Source organism: Lissotriton helveticus, chromosome 5_1, assembly GCF_964261635.1.
Source record: "Lissotriton helveticus chromosome 5_1, aLisHel1.1, whole genome shotgun sequence".
In the NCBI taxonomy this organism is placed as follows: Eukaryota; Metazoa; Chordata; class Amphibia; order Caudata; family Salamandridae; genus Lissotriton; species Lissotriton helveticus.
This window is the reverse complement of record NC_136065.1, coordinates 2,139,694,850-2,139,703,245: the sequence shown is the minus strand read 5'-3', so window position 1 is coordinate 2,139,703,245 and position 8,396 is coordinate 2,139,694,850. Positions and strand designations below refer to the sequence as shown.

General features: G+C 46.5%; 1 pseudogene; it reads left to right on the top strand.

Moving 5' to 3' along the window:
• Nucleotides 1–6,008: 6,008 nt before the first annotated feature.
• LOC144752879 (COMM domain-containing protein 5-like) overlaps nt 6,009–8,396 on the top strand; it is a 130,131-nt pseudogene continuing 127,743 nt past the window's right edge.

The window sequence follows — 8,396 nt, the reverse complement described above, 5'->3', positions numbered from 1 at the left end:
GTCAATCCCATGGCTCACCTTTATCAACTATGAGAACATTACAGAAAAGTAAGAACTCTGCTGCCAGACTCCTCCTACCCGTAAAACCACAAGTACACATCCCACCCTGACTTCAGAGCCCTACGCTGGTTACCAGTTGACAGAAGATCCACCTTCATGCTGCTTTGTATCGCACACAAAGCAACATAAGGTAAAAGACCACTCTTCATCATGAAGAAAATCCCCAAATACATACAACAAAGGTACCGGCGCGCTAAAATGGCACCTTACCTTAAAATTCCAGCATACATGAAAAATAAGACATGGACGGAACAGCTTTTTCTGTTCAGGCATTAAAACAGTGGAATTTCGTACCCTCAAACATAAGATCCACTGACAAACATCTCCACTTCAGAAGATTAGTCAAGAGCTAGCTCTTCCCTAGGCGACCGCTGTACTCACAGCACAACATTGTAACACAACAGTATGTACAAGGCAATGAAACATCTGCTCTATATATGTGTGTGTGTGTGTGTGTGAGTATCTATATGTGTGTGTTTACACCCTTGTGGGTATTTATATTTATCTAAAGATACCTATGCGAAGATAGATAGGCCTGGGCTTCATATAGGGATAGCACTGGCCTCTGTATGTATATGTGAACACACACACACACACACACACACACACACACACACACACACACACACACACACACACACACACACACACACACACACACACACACACACACACACACACACACACACACACACACACACACACACACACACACACACAGACACACACACACACACACACACACACACACACACACACACGCGCGCGCACACACGCACGCACGCACACACACACACACACACACACACACACACACACACACACACACACATATATATATAGCTCTTTGCACAGCAGGTGCAGATGTCGAGGGTGGACTATACCTCGCACGTATCTTTCACCAGGAGATACACCACACTCCAGGCGAATCCGTTTTCTTAAATTGAATTTATTGTGACAACACAATTACCACCACCACCAACACATTTCAACCAAAAAATGGCCTTGCTCACAGTATCGTGAGTCCATGCTCTCTTTCTCTATTTATTTTTAAACCATGTTAGCCCATTATGAGGCATTATGGGACTAGTAGTTTCCATTGCAGTCACATATAGTTTTCATTCATTATTAGTAATCGTTCTTATTTAGAATGGGGATATATTGTATGTAATCATAAAGGGGATCACAGATTTCGGCATAGTCCATCCAATAATATCACCTTAATTTAAAGCTCATTGCTTTGACTTTTCAGTTTATTGGAGTAGATTTTATACTTAGTTAGTCAATAGATTGTTAATGTCAGTTGCAGTTTTTATGAGACTTAGGGGCCCATTACGATACCACCGTAGCGGCAGTCCCGCTATGCCAATTAGGATGGGCCCGCCACCCCGGCGGTCACATCCTTCATATTATGCATTGCGGCGGGCGGTGCTATCAGCAGCACCCGCCACAATGCAAAATATGCATGTTGTGCATTGGAATGCACAATGTGACAGGCACCGCACGGTGCCTGCCACCCTGTGCCTGCCAATGAAGTGGGGTACCAGGGGTACCCCCAAGTGCAGGCATCCAACCCCCCGCCCACACCGGGGGCCCACAAAGGGCCCCCAAAGGCATTCTCCGCATGCCTTTCTATGGCGGAGTCTCCGCCATGGAAAGGCATGCCCCACGCACCCATCCTAATATGGATGGCAGTGCCTGCAAGGCACCACCACTATATTGTGGGCCTTTTCCGCCCGGCAGGCAATCGTGATGATTGCCTGCCAGCGGAAAAGCGGTGGACGGTCTTTCCGTCCGCCATGTTACCCCCACCATGCTAATGTGGTGGGGGTAAATAGCCGTCGGGCGGGGAGTTCTGGCGGGCGGATTGCCACCGCCGGTCGGGCAGTGGCGATCCGCCCTCGAACATAATAGGACCTTTAGTGTCTTTATCATTTCAGTTATTGATTCTTCCATCCTGGCATAGTGCCAATTCTTAAAATGGCTTGCTTTTAAGATGGAGATCCTTCATTTTATTCATCCATCATTTTCCTGGATGTTACAAGCGGATGCACTATTCCATTGTGGTAACCGATCCTTTTTCAGTTGGGTCTCATGTATTGATGGATCTCCAGTTCTGATTCGGTTTCCTTATCCGGAGTGATCTCCATTCAATGACTCAGTGTCAAGCAGGTTGCCGTACTTCTACTAATTGACCTCCATATTCTTGCTACGCTCAGTGCTCAGCATGTTTCTTTATTATTGAAGCTTCAAATCTCATTATGCCCACTATGCTCACTTATAAATTAATATATAATTCTTCATCCCCATTAATGCCATGCGGAATCTTTGTTTTGAATCTGGTGATCTTGATTCAAGTCTTCTCAGTTTAAGAGTTCGGTTTCCTCCTCTTTCGCTCTTGGGGACCGTTGCAAAACGAAAGTGCCCGATGTCCTGCCAGTTTGTCTTGTGTTGTGCAGGTAGATGTTTGGCGATCGCATAGTTCATAGCCTCATTCTGGATCGCTCTTAGATATTCTAAAATTCTTTTCTTTAAAGGCCATGTGGTGCTTCCTATGTATTCTAGGCCACATGTACATTCGATGATATAGACAACACAAGAGGACTCACATGTTATTCTTTCACTGATTTTAAAAGTTCTCCCTTTAAAATCCTTGATCTCCTTCATATTCTTGCCAATTCTGCATGAGTTACATTTGTCGCAGTGTACAAAGCCCATTTGTTGTTTCATAAGCCAGTTGGTTTGCCTATTGGTTGTAAAATTACTTCTCTCTAACTTGTCCTTTAACAAGGGTACTTTACGATAGATGACCATTGGTCTTGTCCCCATCTTGTTGCCAATGTCTGGATTTTTCTTAAGCACACTCCAGTATTTCCTTAGAATATTAAACATTTTATAATTTTCTTTGCTATATGTCAGTATCAGTCGTATTACACCATCCTCTTTATTTTTATTTTCTTCCTTGTCTCTGTTAATGAGAGTACTGGCATGAGACATCGATCTTGCCCGTTCTTGCCCTTGTTTGATGTCTCTGTGTCTGTAGCCTCTCCATGAATCTTTTTTCAGTCTCTGGAAAGGTTTTTCCACCACTATATCATCTGAGCAATTTCTTCTCATTCTGATGAATTCCCCATATGGGATACTTCTCTTAAGTTCGGCGGGGTGAAAACTTGAGCCCTGTAATATACTATTAGTTGATGTTGGTTTTCGATAGATTTTAGTATGAATTTGATTGTTTTCTATATACACTGTTACATCCAGGAATTGGATTTGCTTCCTGCTTATATTGTAGGTGAATTTTAATCCCACAGTATTCTTATTTACTTACCTCTCCCATGTGCACAACAACTCACCCTACTGTCAACCCTGAGCGCTCACCAACTCAACATCTTCCAGCGACCCCGTGGACCTAACAACCCAACTGCTCCCTACTGCCCCATTAGCAAAACAATCCAACCTTCTGTCGCCCCTGAGTGCACAGCAATTCAACCTAACCAAGCCACCTCAAGCACATAACAAGTCAAACACGCCCTACTGCCCCATGGGCAAAGCAACTCAACCTTCTGTCATTCCTTACCTTTCAGCAATTCCACCTCTCCCAGCCACCCAGTGGGCGTAACAACCCAACCGTTTCGTACCGCTCCAATGCGCACAATAACCCAACTGTTGAACTAAGCGCTCAGCGGTTCAAACCCCCCTAGCTTCCTCGTGCATTTAACAACCGAAACCTATCACATTGGCACCTCTGGAACTTATCACCTTGGCACCTCTGTGCATCAACAACCCTGTGTCTCCGTGCTGAGTGATTTAAAGGAGAGGTGCTATCAAGTACTCAGTACCTGCACTTCTCTACTTTGTAAGGTATAGCCCTGGCACTTCAAGTTCTCAGCACTGCTCCAATGCTTTTAATGAGATAGTACCAGCACTTCTCAACAGCAAATTGGTACTGTGGGCAAGGAGTAACTGCACTTCTATATTTCTATTTCAAGCACTGTCCATGCTAACCGCGTGCATTCAACATTCCAGCATCTTCCTGCCTCTTCCGTGCACTCAATAACCCTGAGTATCCCCGCCACTGCATCGTGACATCTGGTATCGGCGCCTTCTGTCTCTGGGCACCCAGACTGAAAGACTTGTCCTCCTGCACACCTGCCATGGAATACTCTTGTGTTGGATCTGAAAGTGCTAACCTTGCTCCCTCTCATCAACAGGGTATTTAGGTCTCGTCTCCTGGCACAGCAGCACCAGGGCCGGACTCGGAACCGAAACCGGCCCTGGCAAACTGCTCTGCCGGCCCCCTGGAGGAGGGGGGGATTTGAGCCCAAGCTGTTTGCTAGGCCAATTTTGTAACAGGGGGCCGATATTGCCAGTAACAAAACCGGCATCCACCCTGGCGGCCCACCGAGGAAACACCCAGTGCCTGCTATGGCCAGTCCACCCCTGAACAGCACTGTGCAGTCGGGTGGAGACCACGCTGGCCTCCATGCAGTAAGTTCTCCAGTATTGAATTTTCATAGATTCACATGCTTGTATCATTACCCGTTGTCGAAGAGGGGGGTCCCACAGTACCATAATTAAGCAGTATGTATCACTATCATAGACTAAAATGGCAATGAACAATCACTTTAGTAGCCTATGTATGTCCTTTTAAAAAAGGACCAAGCTTAAACTATAATCATCAGGCAACAACATGCTGTAGAATACTCCCTAACGAGCCCCTCAGATTTTCTACCGCACATCATGGAGGGGAGTCTACCTGAGCTGCTGCTCAGTTTTCTTCATCTAGAGTCTGGAATTTATCCTAAATACCTTCTACTGTGTCTGACATCGAAAAAAGGGCCTCTTCAGATCCTGCAGAAAGAAAAAGCTGCATGTGGATGACCCGCATGCAGCTGTCTCTACCACAGCACAAGGTAAAGAAGTATAAACTATGCCATACTTTTTCCTCTAAAACCTTGAAGGACAACACATTCTACATCTTCTGAGGAAGACCGTCATACCTCTGCAAGGTCTCACCAGAGGACTAGATCCTTTGAACATGGGACATCTGAGGAGACCAGGAAGGCCCTCAAAAGCCTTCTGACCAAAGAACCTCTGAGAAAGGAGAAAAAGAAACATATCAAGGCAGAGGCTGCATCTTCTGAACCCAACATACCATCTACTAAAGCTGGTGATCGTCGGCAGAAATCTTCTGAACCGTCAACACCACGGCACAAGACTTCCCTTAGTGCCCCGTCGGTGGCACCATCACCATCGTCAACAATATCATCGACGGCGGTCACCACTGTCTTCTCTATGAGACCGTACACAGCGAGGACAACATCTGTCTGCGCACCGATCCCATCGAAGAAGGCACCATCGATGGCTACGTCGACAATAACACCGACACTGTCAACGAAGACCTCGTTGACGGGGATGTACCGACAACACCTAAACACTTACGGCAACCTGATACCTTGTCGGTGACCATCAGGTCGATGGCGATGACGCCGACGATACCGTCAGCAATGATAACAATCAGCAAAATTTCAGTAACAACACTGAGACCTAAATTGACTTCACCCAGCAAAGTTTCTTCTCTTCCCCCAAATCACCTATTAGACCTGGAGGAGTCAAGTGACGAGGGATCTTTTGAAGCAGCTCCCAGCCCATCAGAGCTCCAATTTAAGTATCTGGATGATGACGATATTGAAGAGGAAGAGCAGTACTAGAAGCATTATTATTCCCCTCCTACAAAGAAACATTATGAGCATTATCAGTACCATTCTGATCCATAGCCCAGACAGGGTGACGTACAAGTGCCCATGTCACTATTTCAAGATCTGCAGGAAATGCTGCAAGATTACCGGTAAAGGTTCCCTTATCCTCTGCAGTAGAATCCAGTAGTTCCACCTCAGCTTACCTCTCCTGCCGCTCAAAGTCCTATTCCTTTATCTATTACGCCCAGGATGATGCCTTCTTCCAACAGAGCAGCGCCACCAAGGGAAGACCCATCAACATCAGTTGACGAAAGGGAAGAAGGTGAAATTCCTAAATCGCAGCCTCAGAAAGATGAATGGGACTATTACCGTATCTTACCTTATTCCCACTCCTTCGCTTCCGCCACCACAGCCTGTAGACTCTCTCCCAGAGGACATTGGGGTTTTTCATAATTTAATGGACCAGGCTACAGCAAGGTTTCACCGGCTAATTTTGTTCAAACAGGCCGACTGCTTTTTGTAAGACTTTTAAAGAACAAACAAGGAAGTCAGTCCGAGCCGTCGTTATCATTGATTATATCTGGGAGGAGGGGTCTAAAGTAGTGAGGAACTTGGCTACGGTGGCTGCGGTTCCTCCTTGTATTGACAAAAAATACATCGCTCCAGACGACGCCCCAACTTGCCTTACTGGACATCCCAAGCCAGATTCTGTGCTTTTTGAAGCAGCGAACATCACTCCAAAAATCCTTCCGCCCCCATCTCTACTCCACGAGACAAGGAGGGTAGGCGCTTGGACAATATAGGCCAGATATTCTCCACCATGTCTGCCATCACCGTAAGTGGGGCCAGTCCTCTATGATCGGCAGATGTGGTTTGATATTGGCGTCCCATCGACCTAGTGCCTTAGGAAACTAAATCTGAAGCAAGAAAAACCTTGCAGGAGGGTGAATGCACCTCATCGAAAACAGTATACTATGCAATGGACATCGCTTCCACTGGCTTATAGCAACTAGCAGGGGCACCAGTCTTAAAAAGGCACGGATGGCTCAAAGCAACATCCTTCAGGCCAGAGGTGCAGTCCAAGATCCTGGATATGGCCTACGATGGGAAAACGCGATTTGACAAACACTTAGACAATCTCTGTTGGCCATCAAAACAGATACGTACAGATCTCTTGGCTCTCTTCAGTTCAGACACTTGCCCTTTTAAGGGGTGCGTGGAAGAGGTTTTTAACCTACAAAGGAAGATATCAGCATTCCCAACAGTACTAACACTCTAGTCTTAATACAGGCCTACGTACCAGCAACAATTGTTCATCAACCAGCTTCGGCGGCATAAACAAAACAATGCCCCTGCTGAGAACAAAACCCTCCCTCCCCCTCCCCCCCCCCCACCCTCCCCCCCCTGAGTCAAGACACCGGTTGCAAGCAGTGACCTCAATCAGGTGCCGGCTACATCCATTTCTTCCCATTCGGTGGTTGCAAACATTTCCAACTACCACCCTCAATGGAGAGAGATAACTTTAGATAGATGGGTAGTGGACCTGGTCGCGTATGGCAATACTCTTGAGTTTATCCAAAGACCACCAGACAGTCCTCCAAGGTGAGCGTACCCCCTTGTCTTCACTGATTGAAAAAAGACCTCATCATGCATACCAAGGTAGCAATCGAAAAAGTTCCATTTTCCCAGAGAAGCATGGGATTCTATTCCCATTTATTTCCTTATAAGAAAGAAAACAGGGAAATGGAGACCCATCCTAGACCTCAGGAATCTAAACAAATGTTTCTGCAAGCAATCCTTTTGCATGATCACGCTTCCCTACATCCTGCACGTCCTAAACAGCAGAGACTGTATGATATCTCTGGACTTGTAGGCTGCGTATTTCCACATCCCCATACTTCCCAAACGCCGCAAATATCTGCACTTCACCGTAGCCGGCACCCATTACCAATTCCAAGTCTTCCCATTCGGCCTCAAGTCCGCTCCCCACATATTCACCAAATGCCTTGCCCCAGTAGCAGCTACTCTCAGAAAACAAGGTCATCCGATATCCTATCTAGACAACTGGCTGCTGAAAACCTCAACACCATTGCAAGCATCCAAAGCTATGAAAGCCTTCCATTCACAGAACTAACTTAAGACAAAATCCTAAACTTATTACTTTTGGTATTCACAGAATGCACTTACTACTTTTGGTATTCACAGAATACACTTACTACTTTTGGTATTCACAGAATGGATTTACGACTACTAACTTTACGTCCGCACTCGGGCCGGAGATTCCGGCCCAGAGGCGGAGCTTCTGGCTTGGGGGCGGAGCTTGCAACCCGGAGGCGGAGCTTCCAGCGTGGGGTGGAGCTTGCAGCCCGGAGGCGGTGCTTCTGGCCCAGACGTGGAGATTTCAGCCATGGCTAAATCTCCACCTCTGAGACGGAAGCTCCGCCTCCAAGTGGAAGCTCCGCCTCCGGGCCACAAGCTCTGCCCCAAGCCGGAAGCTCCACCTCCAGGCCGGAATTTCCAGCCCGAGTGCGGACATAAAGTTAGTAGTCGTAAATCCATTCTGTGAATACCAAAAGTAGTAAGTGCATTCTGTGAATACCAAAAGTAGTAAGTTTAGGATTTTGTCTTAAGTTAATT